Here is an 18149-nt window from a genome sequence, read left to right as displayed (position 1 = left end):
TGCCAGGAGACACTTCGTACTTTCCTTCTTCCCCATTATGAGGTTTGCCCATTTCAGTAGTTCTAAGGGCACTTAATTTCATTGTTGGTTTGGAAAATATGCCAACTTTTGCTAGTTATGTAAGCAGATACCCAATAGGGAAATCTTAGATAAGTGAAACAAATATCTGGTTACGACCTAGTAAAAGTTAGTCATTTTCGAACAAGTTTATTACGGTCGGGAGCAGCGAAAAGTAAAAAATAAAAATTGACATTTTTTTAATCTTCGCCTTAAGTAGTACACGAACTATATCTCGGTTATTGCGCAAGTATTCTTTCTCATGCTCGTATACTACCTTGATCAAAAAGTTCAGAAAATTCAACCCATAAGTTTATTCCTCAAAAATGGCATTGTCGCCTCTAAATAGCTCCCCACCAACTGCAATGCACTCATAACAACGTTTCATGCAGCTATCGAAGCATTTTTGGAACTCTATTTTCGGTAAAACCATCAGATCCGTCTTCTATTCTTCTAATACTTCCTTTCAGCTGTTCGTCCCGAAACGCGTTCACCGTATGGGTTTTTTGGCTCAACTTGGCAGAAAAAAACGCAAGGACCCATATCTGGTTAATTTGATGGCTGTCGGATGGTATTTGTTTCGTTTTTTGCTAAAAATTTACGGATAACGATGTCACTGTGCGACGGTGCGTTTTCATGGAGCAGAATTTACGATTTGTTTTGCCACAAATCTTTTCTTTTTTTGCCGATTTGCTGAATCGCTTAACGTAAACGCCTCATAACGCTTAAATAATAGTTCTATTAATTACCTGACCTTCAGGCCAAAATTCGTGGTGTACAATACCGTTATAATCCATAAAAACCGTGAGCATCGTTTTCTTTTTTGACTAAAAATCACGTGGTTTTTTTGGTCTTGGTTCATTCGGAGCTCTCCACTCACTTCATATCTTGGAAATCATATCTTTGGCGATATCAACGCGGTCCCTTTTTGCATGAAATTCAGGTCCTTTGGGACCAATTTTGAAGCAGCACGGCGCAAACCTGAATCATTAACTGCAATGTTCTGAACGAATCTATTAACAGTGTTGAAGTCCTCTGCCAGCTCTTTAATGGTCTGATGCTCTGATGGTTAATTTGCGGTTATTGATCAACTTTTACTTTCATTGGTTTTTGATGTCGTTGGCCTCGATGAACTCACGATCTCTTCTGCAGTCTTCATTCCACTAAACATCTTAAACGGCTATTTTCTTTAGACTATCATTACCGAAGCAGTTTCCCAACATGTCTAAGGTATCGAATCTGTATCGTATGTTTAACGTAAAATTTAATACAAATTCATTCGCTGCGGACATGAAAATACGGATAGACAGGAGGTGGAATAATCTAGCCACTTGCAAAACCGCGAAAATCATGTGTACGCAGAATGCAGATAAATACGTCCGATTCGTACTAGCTCTGTCTAGAAAAGAAAGAAAGCAGAACTATCGTAGGTATGCTGACAGGCCACAATTTGCTAGCGGCGCACGCATACCAGATAGGAATTACAACGATAGCTGCAGATTTTGCAATGAACTGGAACAGAGGGAAACGCTAGAACACCTTCTATATTCTTGACCTGCGCTTGCATGAACCAGATTAAAATGCTTAGGAGCTTTACAATATGAGAAGTTAGAATGCCTCTCGGGGATAGAGCTCCAGAGCTTACTTAGATTCGCAAAAGACGCAGAGGTATTACAAGATGTCTACTACAAAGAAACGTAAAGGTCTAGCTCCTGGTAACACTAAGGATCAATAGGTCTATGTGATGGCTTTCAGTCAGCCAGATCAACCTAACCTAACCTAATACAAATTCATTTTTAAAACTGTAAAAAATCGAAAATACGTGCAGAGGTAGATTTCCTCAAGATGGCGTAACTTTTATAAATGCCACGCAATGGCGATAAAATATTGCTAGGAATATTAATCACAGATATAGCAACCTAACAAAACAAATAAACTGAAATTGGTTGTCTTAAAGCGTTAGCTGACAGTTGTTCCAGGAACTTTTTGATCAAGCTGGTATGCGCATCTGTGTGATTGTCCAAATTAAATACTGGGATGCATAGCGTAATGAATTTTATCTACCGAACTTACAAAAGTTAAGATTACTACTAAGTTGAAAACTTTTGCAGCAGGAATTTAGCGGAGAAAATTGATATGCTTAGGCCATGGGCATGTAAAACTCCACAGCTGCTTACAAGTACATGGAAAAGAGATGGCATGCACACTTGTCAACGTTTAAAATGCACTAGAAGCGCAGTTCTCTGTAAGGTATTTTTGTTACCTGCAGGTGGGAGTAAAATATACCTTTCGCTGCCATGGTGTTGGGAACTTCCTTATATGCACTTGTCGGCATTTTCGTATTGATATCAAAGAAAGCCCCAAATTAAGTGCAGTTCTTGTGAAATTTGAAAATGCCTGTTTTTATAGATGCAGGTATGTGGAGATGGATATACAAGCACAATAGCCAACTTTCTACTATGACTAACATATGTACATGTGTGTTTGTGCTCAAGTGTGTTTGTTTAAACTTTTTCATATTATCCTCACAAGCGACACAAGACTTTGGCCATTATTCTTAGTTAAAGTGTCATTGTCATTGTCATTGCCGTCATCTTTTCGTCGAGTCTCAAAAACGATGTTCAGCTCTTTTATCACTACAATTCTCCAATTACTCCCTCTTCGTCTCTCCTGTTGTGTGTAGTTGGGCCAGCATGCACTAAATACCCATAACTACGTCAAGAAACCCAAGGTACAATTTGGAACTTTTTTGTAGTTACGGCTCTTCAGGCGGGCACCGTGCAAGTAGTCGTTCGTTGATAAGTGCGTGTGGGCCAGAAAGCTGCGCATGTCGAAATCCAAAACCTCGAGCCGCAAATTTTTATTACATATTATTATTGTAAAGCTTAAACCTGCCAACAAGCGGCTTAAGGAAGTGCATGTGAAAGTACAGGTGGGTGTTTGTAGCATTTTGCGGCAGCTGCAGCGGATCTCTTTGCCGGGTACATCGAGCTCAGAAAGTGAACGCCCATTTGTTTGTTTGTATGTGTTTGTGTGAACGAGACATGGGAAAAATTAAGAGTAATTGTTCAGTGCAGAAGTTCGGGAACATTCTAATGTAATTCTGGGATCCTGAAATTCACTAAAAATTTAATGAGCGTATTGACTTTTTTATAAAACTAAAAACTTTTTAAAAGACTTAGCCTTTCATGATCTTATATAATCTTCATCATCATATTGGTATTACAGTTCGGGGTGGACCATTGCCTCCTCTACAATATGTTTACATGCTTCTCAACAGCCCACTTTCACTACATGTTGTGAGATTCTCATCTTACTATGTTGTCTTCTACGTCTTTCAACCATCGTCACCTTGGCCGGCCTCTCCTTCTTGCTCCTTCCGTATACGGTATGTACCGTCTCTTATCGTATAGGGCCGAATACGTATTTTCCTCAGGATCTTTTTTTTCAAATTTCATCAGTAAATTCACGTTATTAACTTTAAGGACCCATGTTTCCCAGCCGTGGGCGAGATCTGGTCTTATTTGTATCGTATTTGTACATTTGGAGCTTTTCTTCCTTTGATATCAATGAAGACCTCATAAGTTTGATATGACCAAAGTATGCTCTGCCAGCTGCCTGAATACGGTCTTGTATTGTATTGGTAAGTAATATCTGCGACATAATAAAGCACTGATCTGTTGTCGAGCGCGTCCGATTCTAAAACACATTTGGCTTCTCTTACAGTATGTTGGATAGAATTTTGTAGCTCACGCTGAGAAGGGTTATACCTCTATAATTCACACAACCTAATTTGCCCGCTTTTTTATAAATTGAGACTATTAAATTTGTATACCATTCTTCAGGCATGTTTTTTGCTCTCCAAAGTTGAAGTATTAACTCATGTCATAGTCTTACAACTCTTCTCCGCATTTTTTGAGAGCTCTGCATTTATATAGTATTCACCACTTGACTTGTAGTTTTTCACTTTCTCTATTGCTCTTTTCGAGTCATTAAGATCGGGGTCTTCTAGCATATTTTCCTCTGAGCATACAGTACCATTAGGTGCTTCATCTTTATTATTATTTAAGATCTCATTAAAATATTCCTTCCAAATATTTAGCATTTCATTTCTATCGCTCACTAAATCACCATTTTTGTTCTTGCAAGCCATCAATCTCGGCTGGAATTTGCTCGTGTGTTTCTTTATCCTGCATAGATCTATATATCTTTGATGAGAATTATAATCTTAGCAGCCGACAAAAGCAGCTCACGAAAGGGCAATGTTGCAATAACTTTAACATAGGTTAAGTTAGATTGGAGCGGTTGTCTACTGTGAGACACACTCAGGCACATGACCCATTGTGATGCCGCGTGTGGAACTTGCCCTTATCCTTCCTAAAACCGGTGAGCACTTTCCAAAAATTTTGTAAGATCCTTTATTCCGACAGAGCCGAGATCTTCCAATTCCTTAAAGGATTGTCTACCCAAAATGGCGAGTCTACGTCTGGATAGAGCAGGACAGTGACACAGAAGGTGCGGGATCGTCTCTTTCTTTTCCTCGTCTAGACAACTTCTGCAGAAGTCATGTGTTGACACACCCATTCTCTGGGCGTGCCTACCGATTAGGCGATGCCCCGTTATAATTGAAATCAGTGTGTTAAGACTGTGCTTAGCCCTTCTTAGTAGAAGTTTTGTTCTTTTAGCATTGAGAGTCGGCCACAGCTGTCGGGCAATAACTTTTAGATTAACTTCCTTACATCAAGATTTTAATTTTAAAAAATTGTTAAATTATTTCAGGATCATATCCATTAGTGCTAGTGTTAACGAGATTTCAGAATTGCGGGACTAACATCCTTAATATAATAAATGAGTGACATAACTCATGCGCTGCAAGCAAAGCAATGTGTGTGTGTGTATGAACCAACGTACATATGTTCGGTCGAATAGCTGAATGCAGGTAAGCATTTTTTTATGAATATTACGCGGAAATTATTCGGAGTGAGCGAATTTTCTGTTCGCATACTCGTAAAATCAATTGCGACGCAATAAGGCAAATTCATTTGCTCGACGTGGAGCGCGTTTGTCAGCGCAGCCAAGCGCTCAGTAAAAGCTGCGCGCTTGAAATGTTTGTCATGTGAGCGAATCCTTCCGATGCGCATAGCCTTATTGATACTGCACATGCAGCATTTGTTGTTGTTCGTTTAACAGTTGATGCTGCACTTAACACTCATAACGAAACATCGGTCAAAATGACCGATAGTGAATTTCGTGCTGGAATAGTGGCTAAACTGCTTGACCTTGACAGCTGCCCCTCCTCCTACCTTCCTCCCTCCCCCTACCATCGCCACTGAACAGGTTTTCATTTAGTTGGCGTGACGCTATTGTCTTGTGCACATCCCAAGTTCGATTTCGGTCGGTCAGATTTACCGTGTGTGCACAACAAGTGCTTCAGATGCAATGTGCCAATCTGCGGTAGCTGTCAAATCCGGTCCTGCTTTGAATGTGCCGCTTTGTGAAAGATTTGTTGAAAAGTGAGTAAAGTACAGTAATATGTAAAAATGTTATGTCGTTCACATGATTAGACTGAGTTTCTACAATATGCTTCAATTTATAATTTGTATTCAAGCTTTATAGGTTTCGTTAATTTCAGTTTCATGTTTTTTTTAATGATTCACATGTCAATTATGTAAAATAAAAACTTTTTTTGATTGTAAATGCTTAATAATTATTGTAGTACCTTATTATTTACCTCATTTTAACTGAAAAAAAACATGACAATAAAAAAAACATAAAAAGTAACGATTTCGGTCAAAATTACCTTATGTTTCGCTTAGTGTCACAAAAATCATGTTTCGTTATAAGTGTTAATGCCTGTCCGCGCCGGTGCTCATGCAGTTGCTCCAAAAACGCCATAGGGCGGCTGCTGGCATCGAAGCGTAAGCGCTTTAGCGTAGCTGTAGTTTATAAGGTATGCTTGGCCTCATTGTTGTTGTTTTCGTAGTTATTTATTATTATTGTTATTATTTTGTATGAAATATTATCATATAGTATAAAATACATACCTACCCGTTTACATGTGTAGACATTCATGTGTGTGTATGTTTTTAGTTCGCATGAGAGTCATGGCATCAAAAAAGCGAAAGGCTATGTGCAAGAGAAGAGGAACGTGATTGTGGCAGAACTTATGGTCAAATGCGTTACAGAGCTGAAATAACCCGCACGTACTCGGAGAAGGTCTGTGAGAAAATTTTGTGAAAAGTAAAACCGGGCATAATTAAAGGGAAGCTGTGCATTTTATATTTTTGCTATGCATCCTATTTTTAGAATAGGAAAGAAACATTTACTTTAGTAGCTGGAAGTACCATTTAGTAGCGGCGTCTAACTTCATTCTTCTACAACATTCAGACTTAAGCCCTCTTGTTTAAAATTGTGTTTCGAAGAAAGGTAAAAGTTGTTGTTGCTAAAATCGCCAGATGCCTCTTATGGTCCATCCAGCGTTTGGAATTTGAGATTTTCGATTTAATTTGCCTTTGATGTCTTAGAAATTTAGTTCATGGCTAGATTTGACTTCACTTCAAAAAAGTTGGGTAAAAGGGACTAAAGAACGTTTGGTTAAAGATGTGGATTTTTACTAAAAAATCATCTTTTCAGTTGCATCTCATTTTACCCTATTTTAACACACTTATATTTTGTGGCCAGAAAATTTACTCGCCGATGCATCTGTAATGATCGACAGTTTACCTGCCCCTCAACCGACCCTACACTCTTTTCGCCGCTTAGACTCTGTGATTTGACTGTTTTGACTGTTTTTTACGGCGACGATTCAAGAATTGAACTATACATATAATCCTGCTCAATCAGAAAAAATGCGACGCAAAAGTTGGTCGATTGGCTTCAATTCTCGCACGAGTTGTATTTTATATGCACCTAAGCCAAAATGCTTACGTAAAATTTTCTATTCACTCGAAAGACAAAGAGTACAAGGTGAGAACAAAGCCGAATCGGAATTTCGGCGTATACTTAAAGTAAATTTCTACAATTTGAAATCATTGTTCTGCCACTATACGATTTATACTGACTTGCCAAATTCTACTGAACAGAAATGTCAACACAGTTTGCCATTCTCAGCTGTCCATAGTTATCGATATCGACTGTTCTCATGCCACTAAAAAAACAAAACAAAAAAACCGATATACTCAGTCCGGCCATAAGTACTGTTACAAGTTAAGTCCGCTATAGATATGAATTTATAATATTTTTTGAATGAAGTTAGTTTGATTTAATAATGTAAATATTGAAAACGAAATTTTAAATTTTGCTTTTATACAAACCTTTAACGATTAGGCCATTCAGCTATTGCAGCATACACGGTTTCCATGGATATTGACATCACTGCTCGAACCAAAGATTGTTTGACACACTCCAAATTTCTGTGAGGTCTCCGACAGACTATGTTCTTCAATGCTGACCACAACCTGTAGTCTGGACTAAGATCAGGGCTTCCATACGGTTTTTAACTACTGCTGGGTGGTGTTTGCGTTATGGGCTGGAGCGTAATCTTGCTGGAATATCCATCGTTCTTAATTGAAGAGAGTACAACTTAACTGCCTCATTACACCTGGATATTTTATCATCCTGTACACTTTTGTCCTTTGTCTTAACTCCTTTTTCGCAGAAATGAAGAGATGTAACGCCTTTATAAGACACTTCTGACCATTACGGAGGCTGGATGGTGGAATACTGAACTCTTGGAACAACATTTTTTTGCGTCTTTGGAAGTTTTAGCACAGATTTTGTCGTTTTGGTTATTGAAAACTTCTTCAACAGTGAAAGTTTTCTCATCTGTGAAAATAATATTTTTATGGCCGTTAGCCGCGTGCTACCGAAGAAGTTGCTTGTATCTGTCGAGTCTGATTTTTTTCAAGCGCGATGTTAAAAAGATGAGCCGTTGAGAGACGAAAGGATGTGGATATCATCTCTAATTAGTCTTGATATGAATCTGGTCGATAGCTTCATTTCCCTGGACATGATTTTCTGCTTTCTAAGGGGATTTCTACCGGAACTTTTTTTTGCCAATTTGTTCTTGCCGTATGCATTGTAAAATTTGTCACTGAACTTATGGCAAGTATGAAATTGACGCTTATATCTCTTGTTGGTTGTTGTGGTTGTGTGGTGCGCGTCTTGATGTTTTTTCACATGTGGAAGGACATTCACTCCCTCAGTTATGCCGCTTCCAAACGGCAGCGAGTGGCGATCGCATTAGAAAGGCATTTTTTTCTAAGAAAGAATTTTCTATACTATTGAACTCTATCTTTTATTTAGTTAGAGGTAAGCTTGTAATTGAATTATGTATACATTTTCATTGTTCTTTAGATTTAGTAGTCAGTCTGAAATTATATTTTCTTGACTTCGTGAAAATAAAATAAAATAAAAATTATTCTTTCATATTTTCCATGACCGGAATTTCGATTCCGTGCACTACCGAATGTTAGTCACGTACACTTCCATTCGGCTATAGTGGCCGTATTTACTTTTTACCATAAAACAATTGCTTGAGTATTGAATTAAGTAATTTTTTATAGTCTCATTAAACTTCAAAAACTTCACGGACACCTTATAGGATCACTTGGAAAATCATTATCGAAAATTGCACTGAACGTCTAATCCCTTTGACTGCATTGGTAAGTCATTTTTCAAAGGCAGGGCAGAGGAAGGTCTTCCCTACACTGAAGGAAAAGCTGTAAGTAGAATTTATTTGCTTTACTCTCCTTTTTCCCCCTTTCCTTTTCCACACACTTTACTGGTACAACCATGCCGGATTCAGTTGTTTTGTGTTTTCCAATATCAATGCAAATGGAAATGCGATATGCAGAATATGGTAAATTACTCTAAAATTTCCGCCTGGGTAATACGACAGCTTGAGTTTTTATCCACATTGCAAACATCCCGACTAGTGAGCTATTCGCAACTGTTGCTGTTACAAGGGTTAAATCGACTGAAGCTCAGATTTGCATTCATATGCAGCTACGCGGTTGACACAGACTTTCAGAGGAAGAATGACGGCGGACACAATCGCAACCACGCACATACACACACATATATATACGAAAAGCTCGCGCATAATCCAGTGTATATTTGGATTATTAAAGAGCAATGAATTTTCTTCAGTAAAATTTAACCAACGGCGTTTTCAGGATTTTCTTTGTTTGAACTCAACTTTTAATACTGAACTGATTTCATAGGCGCAGATAAAACTTTTGAGTGAGCGACCTCGTACGCTTGGTTTGCTCAATTCTCATGCAAGTTGAAAAATATCATCTGCATTGTACGCTGTGCCATTATTAATTTTCATACCAAGTAAGTTCGCATGTAACCTATTATGCGTACATATGTGTGTGTGCATGTGCTACAAAAACGACACTTATCGGTGCTTTCCGCCACAATTGCTGCTGACATACAACCATTTGCATCCCCGGCATAGTTGTCACAAGCAAACGCGCGAATCTTCACATTCTCATTGTCATTTGTGTCATCCACACTGCCGTCTCGTCATCAGCATCAACACACTCGCAGCATGTCGGCCATAATTACTTTGCACCACTTTGACACTTTTGGAGCGTGAGCTGATGATGCATTCATCCATCGATGAGTATAACGAGCATGATGAGGTTTTCTTCCGGCCGCACCCTAAGCGCTCGCGGCAGTGGCCTTAATTCCTGTCGATATGTGCGCATCACCGTACGTTGTTGCGTAGACGAACTCGAAGTTGGGCGTTGCGGGCTGGCGCGAGGTTGTGATCAACGCAGGATGGAACAAGAGTGAATATTTCATATATAAAAATTTACTCTGTCATTAAGGTGAAAATGTGCTCTGTAAGCGATGGAGGGTCAGAATATTTGTATTTCTATAAAATAATGAGATGTTGTGGAACCTTTTGTAAGCCACCTTGTTCGGGTAGTTTGCTTCCTATTGCGGTAGTGATCTTCACTTCAGCTGGATAAGCTGTACATTACCTTGTACGTCACATTTTTGCTCTGTTCAGCTTCGTGGGTGCTGGTGCGGTATTTCTGCTCTTCCCCCCGCTTTCTCTTTACTCGGCTGTCAATGCTCGGAGCTCACCATTTTATCGCTGTGTTAATGTGAATTTCTGCCCATTAAATTTCATGGTATCCTATTTTCGTGCATTTCTTTATTTTTGGTTTCGAGCTTTTTTATGTATGTGTGTGTGTGGCCGTTCGCATGAGTGTTCACATAAAATTAAATTCTGTTTAATGATTTCGTTGTCGCTGTCATTGCCCAGTGACGGCAATTGAAAAAGCACCAACAACTACGTGTGACAATTCGATGCGATGCTGTCAAGTTGGTTGGTGCGTGTGTGTGAGTAAGTCATTTACAAATATCTTATTTTATTTCTTCATTGCGTGTAATTTAATTTTAATGCATTTTATTTGCTGTCGTTTGATTACTCTTTTGTGAACACGAAAGAATTTAGCAAGAGGAATATGTATGAGACCTTCTGTGCTATTGTTCATTAGCAGATATCGAGACGATTGCGAAACATGATAACCAAGAGAAAAGAAATGTAGCGCCTATAAATATATGTACGTACGTGTGATACTTAGCCTTTCTGCGAGAAGGTTCTTAGCGAGAAGGTCCTTGGGGAGCTTTCCAATCGCTTACAGCTTTGCCTGTATATGGGTTAGAAGGTAGGTGGATGTGGCAGTCGGTCTTTATACCAACTCACTTAGATCGTTGCCAAGCCATTGTGATACCACATCGTTTCCATGACTGTCAGTTTTACGCAACCAGAACAACCCAGATTTATATCCGGCCAAGGACTGTCACTTCAGCAGTATTCCCCATATATATATGGGGAATATTTATGCTGGACAATAACAGCAAGTACAAAAAAAGTCTGCTATTCCTCGTCAAACCTCTTTGTTTCAAGTGCAAACCCATTGATCTGGTTGACCCTCATATCCCTAAGGCCACCAGCATAATTCAAGAACGCTGAGCCAAAGTAGCTAAACTTTGTGGCATGCAACGCGCGACAGTGACAAAGAAGATATATGACCTACTCTTATTCCTCCTCAAGTCCAGTTTCTCCAATAGTCGAAATGAGCTACTTTCAAACTTTGAGCATGTCGACTTACTATAGAAGACAGTGATTAGTGTTCGAAGCAACTAATAGAAAGACATTTTTCCTTGACCGCATAGGTAGCGCCTTTGCGAGCCTGACGTCCAGGGGCGGATCGTGACATTGTGGGGCCCTGGGCGAATGTTACTCGGGGGCCCTGTTTTCTATGGTGATGCAATATATAGTTATCAGAAAAAAAAATCATCTTATAAAAACATTTATTTATCAAAACAAATATGACAATAAAGAATATTAAATTACAAATCAATCTTTCTGCATTTTCGTGCAGCGAATTCCATTATTTGCTCATCAACTGCTAAATCCTTTGTTAGATCACAATTTATCGAAAGAAGAGATAAATGATTAAGTCGATCGTTCGACATTGTTGTCCTATACTTATTTTCAATATATGACATCCTGGAGAAAGAGCGCTCCGCTTCGCAGCTGGTGATGGGCAACGTCAAAAAAATTTTTAAGATGGTGTAACAATTAGGAAATACACCAACAAGTTCCCTTTCATAGATAAGCTTATACATTTCACTGCAAGAGGTGTAGCAGTCTGATTTAGATTGTAGTAAATATGATTTTAATTGAATGCATTCATTTACTAAATTTTCATCTACGTCATCTGAATAATATTTTACAATATTGCGTACACTTTCCAGATCCACGCTTTCCTGGTTTTTATTCTGCAAATCCATTAAAAAATTAAATTTGTTGCTGGTTGTCTTATACACTTGACCCCTTTCATTTAAATCCATAATCAGCTTATCCAATGCAACGTTTAGCGTCTCTCTTTTAAATTTTTCTGCGCCGCACACTGAGACTTTAGCAGTAGACTTATCGGCAAATTTTGAAGTAATCTGTCTCTTGTAAACGTCGCTGTAATTTGTTTCCACACTAGTACTTAATTTTTTAGCTTTCTCTTCGTACTCTTTTAGCTTCTGATCCGAATGCTGTCGTATGTTGTACACGAACTCTTTTAACGAAACAATTAATTTAGTGCCTTCGCAAATATTTAAGCCAGGGCTCTGTATTTTTTTATTTACTACATGAAACCTCTCCAAAATTTCTTCGCAAAATGTGATCAAAATTGCAAATGAGAGTTTCGCCAGTTTATTAAATAAACTTCGTGCCTCTTTTCTGAAATCAGCTTTCTCATCCTCATTTTCGCTAAAAGTTTTTAAAATTTTCATAATTTCAGAATAATGATTTTTTAAAGCTTTGACAGCCTCATAATGACAAGACCATCTGGTATGGCTTAAACTTTTTAACGTAAATTTTAGTTGCATTTCACGATGTAACAATTCCCACCTGTGGGTTGAAGATGAAAAGAAAACATATATTTTTTGCACCACTCCAAAAAAATTTACAATTTCGGTTGCAACTTTAACACATTCTTCACCAACTAGGTTAAGGGAATGTGCAGCACATGGTACATACTCCGCACTTTTATTTTTTTGTTTAATTAATGCTTGGACACCTTTGTACTGACCCTACATATTGGCTGCGTTGTCATAAGACTGTCCCCTACAGTTATCCAGTACCAGCCCATTTTTTTCTAAAAAGTCTTGTAGAATATTAAATAAGTGTAAACCAGTATGACTACTAATTTTGATGAATGAGACACATCTCTCGTACACATTTCCCTGAAAACAGTATCGTAATACAATAGCAAGTTGGTCATTGTGAGACAGATCTGGAGTTGAATCCATCACAATTGAATAATACTTTGTGTCGTCGTTATTTATTTGATTTATAATTTGTTTCACTATCTGTTTGCCCATAATATCAATAACTTCCTCATATACTGTTTTTGATAAGTACGATATGGTTGGTTTCGGTCGCAGCTCTCGTTGTTCAATATGTTCCCGAATGAATGGGTCAAACTCTGCCAATAGATCCAGAGCTCCCATGAAATTACCATTATGTGGTGTACCAAATACTTCTTCGGAACCTCTAAATGCTAATCCTCTTATACTCAAAAATTTTATCACTGCAATAACCCGTTTCATGACATTATGATAGTACTCTGTTTCTTTCTTTGATTGATCCTGGAGCTGCTTATCTACAACAGACTTATTTTCCTTTCGTGACAGCCAAGCTAACATAGAAAGTTTATGTTCATTAGAATTTTCGTGATTTTCCAAAGACGTTCCTATGTGTTTCCAATCAGAAAATTCCGTTGTGTATTGAGAAAGTGTTTTAGAAAAAAGTTTGCAAGTCGAACAAAAAATAGTCCCAAGGCTGGGTGAATAGCACAACCAAGATCGTTCCAGTAATTGGCCGTTTTTCATTTTCTTAATGAAATATCTGTCTGAGAATGATCTATTTTGATCTTTATATTTTTTTGTTGAAGCTGGATATTTATTTTCTGGATCTTTATTTTGAAGGTCTGTTATTTCATGAGAGAGGATGTGATTGATGAAGTAATTATTTAGTGACACTGGCCACGATCCCACGTCAAGATATTTCCCAAACTCAAAGTTAATGTTTTCTGAATTTCGTTCAGTCTCAACATAAGCTTCCTTATGTTGAGCATTAATATCGTTTTCAGTTGGATCAGAGGGTTGTTGGTAGTCAGATTGTTCATTTGCATCACTAATATTTTTTTTTTGGTGTTGGGGTTCCTTACTCTCTGTAGATATGTTCTCTTTGGATAAGGTTCCTTCCTTTTCGCTTGATAATAGATTTTTAGATCTTTCATCGTCATTTTTATGTTCTATTTTAAAAAAAGTATCTAGTTTTGCACATTTACTTTTTTCTTTTTCTCGGCTTAACTGTAATTTTCGGTTTTCGGCTCCACTTTTATATTTTCTTGTAGACATTGATATGATTTTGGTATTCTAAAAATAATCAAAGAACAGAATTAACCTATAATCGTTGAGATATCTAATATGTACTAATATTTTGTACAAGTAACGCAATTCATTAGAAAAAACATGCGAATACATTTTTGAGTGGATGAACCCGACCGCTGTCGATTTGTTTGGTTGAAGCCACCGGGAAACCTTATTTTGTTGAAACCGATTGGCGCTACCGATTATTTCACAAATCATAAATCGCTAGCCTCTACAGATTTTTGGTTCCATGTAGAGCTGGCCATAATTCGAATTCCCACCCACCCTTACAGAAATTACAGAGAACACTTATAACTAGATTTACTTACGGAGTTGATGCAATTGCCTTTGTTTTGTTCTGAATATTCCATGGAGCTTCACTGTTTATTTTCAAATTTCGAGACGTATTATCGCACCAACACTTTTTATGCACTACACTTTTTTTAAGTTATATAGTAACTTTATTAGCAGCACACAACCAGTTTTTGTTTATTTTTGCACTTCGAAGACAAGCATGAACAAAATTCTTGATCTACGGGGAGTCCCCAAATTATACGCAATACACACCCACGCTATAAAGTACCGCTACAATACAGCTGACTATCATATTAGCACTCATATTATCATCATCGCTATCATCATCCAACTACACAATTTTGTTCTAGCCATGGGAAAGTTCTGATAGTTTCCCCTTGTCGGTGTGATATTCTATCTCTCTTTTACCAATAGCAATTTCTTATAACTGAAAAATATATCTACTATGCTCTAAAACGACTCATTTTCGTCATCAAAAAGTAATCAGCACAAACTCCTCAATAACTCCTCATTAAAAATTAATCAGGCTGATGTGTTTCGTTAAATTGTTTTATTTAGAAATTATAAAATTTATATTTTTCATTGAGATTCGAACTCACGAATTTTCAATATTTTTTTGTTTACATTAAAAAACTTGTACACACCAATTCTGTGTTTCATCCACTGAGATTTGAACTCACAAATTTTGAAGTCTTAGCCAAGCTTCTACTCGCTCGGCTATAACAACTATACAACAAAAACAGCTAAATTTCACACTACAACTTTTTTCAGAGCACCACCTCATTTTCGTTAAAAAGTAATTAGACTGCGGAGTTTACTTAAAATGTTTTATTTAGAAATTATAAAATTTATATTATTGTGTTTTCATTGAGATTCGAACTCACGAACTTTCAATATTTTTTGTTTTCATTAAAAAAAAATTGTTCACTCCAACCCAGTGTTTCATTCACTGAGATTCGAACTCACAAATTTTCAAGTCTTAACCAAGCATCTACTCGCTCGGCTATAACAAGTATAAAGAAAAAGTAGCTAAATCTCACACTAGAACTGTTTGCAGAGCAGCCACATTATTTCGTTAAAATTAATCAACTCTGATGCCTTGGCGTTTAAAGTACAGTAGATATATTTTTCACTTATATAAAATTGCTATTGATAAAAGAGAGATAGAAGTCACACCGAACAGGGGAAAAGAATATCAAATGAAATATTTGATTTCCCCATTAAAAAATGTTGTATATGCTATTCTGATAATGAGCATGTATTAGAGACTAATAAAATACTTGTAAATGTGTTGGAATTTTTGTCAAAAGTGCTCAGCTCTGTCTTGTAGGGACACCGTCTATAGACAAGCGAAGTGGCAGGTGAATTACCGATTCGTTTCATGGGCGCGCACACGAGTTGATCGATTTTAGTTGCCAGACTTACGATTTTTTTTTCGTTGCAAGTAACGTTCGCACACGTGTGCAAACAAAAGAGCATACATATATAAAGTCAAGTATCAATGTTTATGTAAGCGCAGGATCAGCACTGTCAAAAAGTGTGAGTACTTAATTAGTTGGCACTTAACCGTTTAAACGGTTCTGGCCGACTAGTGTTTTTAGTAGAAAAATAATGTGAGTGTGGTAGTAAAATATCAGTGCGTCTTGTAGGGCATTCGTATTTTATTTTTATTGGTGGCTGGGGGCCCTTTGCAACCACGGGGCCCTGGGCTGAATCCCAAAAAGCCATTAGGTAGATCCGCCACTGCTGACGTCCCATTCCAGCTAAGTTCTTTTTGTAGCGTTACATGCCCTATTATCAACCCATCTCGTCCTGGCTTAAGTGACAATGCCTTTTGTAATTTGGTCTTCATACCCAGAGAGGGGCGCGTGGTGGTGCTTCTCTTCCCTTGTATGTCACAATTTCCTTGTATGTTGCTATGCCCTGGCGCCCATATCAACCGAATGCGGAAATATTCCGACATCTCGTTAAGAGATACCCAGCATTTGTGAGCAGTGGTGGAATTAGTGACTACCCTACAAAGATATTTAATCGCCACTTGGCTAATTTTTGCACAGTTTTGGCTCAACCAGACAGCTACCTCATTATTGGCTAGAATTTTAGTCCAAAATACGCTACAGTGATTAGGAAGTTGAGCCGAAACGCCTAATTTTGGCTTCGTGCATTAGACGCCAAAGCCAACTTCATCGTCAAGCTGTGAGTCATTAGTAAAGAAGCGAAAGCAGTTTCTCCGACCAGGTAAAAATAATGGTTCATCCAAACAACAGTCATCACGATTTGTTGTGCCCAGACCGAGTGCGATGACCGAGTGCACAACATCTAAAACGCCATTGATTAGATGCGGCAAATTGAGCCGCATTCTGCATTCCCTGCACTCAGTTTACCAACCAAGTCTAGGAGCGGTAAGGAGAAAAGAGTATTCAGATCATTGGGGGGCGTGGCTCTAAGAGCGCCGCTGATACATACTCGTATAAGTTCCATACGTTGAACTTTCTGAAGCCTGTTTCTAATCATATATTAAGTAACGGATTTGTTTTTAAAAAAATACGTACTCTAAGGAATTGTAAAAGCTTTCGGACTGATACGATTTATTTAAATTCAAATACTTTGGTGGCGACAACTCTACAGCTGCTCTGTTAAAGATAATGATTTAATTTTCTATCACTACATATTATAAAACAAAGTCGCTTTTTCTGTCCCTATGTCCCCGTATACGCTTAAATCTTTAAAACTACGCGACGGATTTTGATGCGGTTTTTTTTTTAAAGATAGATTGATTGAAGAGGAAGGTTTATATCTATATAATGTGAAGAAATATATAAAGGGGGCGTGGCAATCGGTCAAAATGTGGCAAAAAAACATAATTTTTTTGTTTTCACGGCCATAAATCATAAACGAATCAACCAATTAAAATGAAACTTTCTTAGAGTTTAACTTTGAAATATTTACTTTCGTTCTGCATCAAAAAAAAAATTGATATATTTGTTATTTAACCAAAATTGTTTAAACAAAAGCAGCTCTTTTTACAAAAAAAGCTGTTTGTGTGTTTGTTCGCTGTCAACCGAATGAAGCAACAGGCGTTAAGCGATAATCTCACCACACCTCATTAATGTTGAATTACATCGTATGGTGACGTATGTATGTATGTATTTACGAATCGCTCGCATTATTTCATTTCGGACATATGTACATATGTATCTATGTATGTACTGAATTCCATGTAATTATATGCACATACAATTTTACAGCGAAATAAAACGCTATTTTCACGTTCTATATTAGTAATTCCCACATAATTAACACGTTCCCTGTCTGCTGAGCCACATATGGTTCAGGAAACGTGCGCCTGATAAGCACTGAGCCATATGTGCGTCAGGGGGTATATAAACCACATGTGTTTCATGAACGTGCAGAAGCAAAAATGTCCCTCTACGCTCATGGACCATATGTGTTTCAGGTAGAAATACCCTACATCCGTTTTTTTTAATTATTAGTATTATATAAAGCTATGACTACAAAAAAACTAGTTATTCAAAAAACGCTGTTGGACGTGTCGGTCAATTTTGCATTTTTGTATTGGGACAGGGAACGTGTTAAAATACAGTTTTTGAATAGTTTTTATTGATTCGGAGCGCGTTTAGTTTGCTATCGATTCCATACAATAACATTTTTTGTCATTTACTTTTTACGACAACTAATAGCTTATTTTCGAAGTGATTTCAGCAAATAGGTACATCATTAATCCTTAACCAATTAAATACCTTAAATACATTGTTGTTTTAATATAGATCTATGTATATGACTCTTTACAGCATATA

The sequence above is a fragment of the Anastrepha ludens genome, chromosome 5 (genome assembly GCF_028408465.1).
Source record: "Anastrepha ludens isolate Willacy chromosome 5, idAnaLude1.1, whole genome shotgun sequence".
NCBI classification, from domain to species: Eukaryota; Metazoa; Arthropoda; class Insecta; order Diptera; family Tephritidae; genus Anastrepha; species Anastrepha ludens.
This window is presented reverse-complemented; position numbering follows the sequence as displayed.